Below are 499 nucleotides of genomic sequence, written 5' to 3'. Positions count from 1 at the left end.
CATTGTAACGATAGAGTCGCGTAACAGGGGGGTGGATAGCGACGCGTATCGCGCCTGGTTCAACGATCCCTTCTGCGCGAGGTCGCGCGTTTATTTGAACAGTGTCAATAAAGAAATTCTCTGCGAGGATTGCCTTAGCGTGGAGTTGCCGCATGCGCGCGCGTTGTATAACCTCACCGACCGCCACTCCCTACACTTCGGTGCACCTAACCGCCTCGACCAATGCACCCGCTGTTCCTTGATGCTCACCACTGGACAGCCAGTCGGAAATTGCGGGATTTGCACTGAGGTACGAGCGCGATTTGTTAGGTACTTGGTCGGAACGGGCGACCAAACCTGCGATGTTCCTGAAGGTACAATGGTAGCCATCTCCCAGGAACGCATCCAATCGTAAAAGGTTGTAACCTTGCAAGATTCCCTCGCGCGGCGGGCATTTGATTGGTCGGCGGACCTTTATCCGAGAGGTACCGTGTTCTCTCAACGTACTCAAATCGGTGGG

Source organism: Trachymyrmex cornetzi, unplaced genomic scaffold (assembly GCF_001594075.2).
Source record: "Trachymyrmex cornetzi isolate Tcor2-1 unplaced genomic scaffold, Tcor1.1 scaffold1611, whole genome shotgun sequence".
Classification (NCBI taxonomy): Eukaryota; Metazoa; Arthropoda; class Insecta; order Hymenoptera; family Formicidae; genus Trachymyrmex; species Trachymyrmex cornetzi.
The sequence above is the reverse complement of the archived record's forward strand: the minus strand, read 5'-3'. Positions refer to the sequence as shown.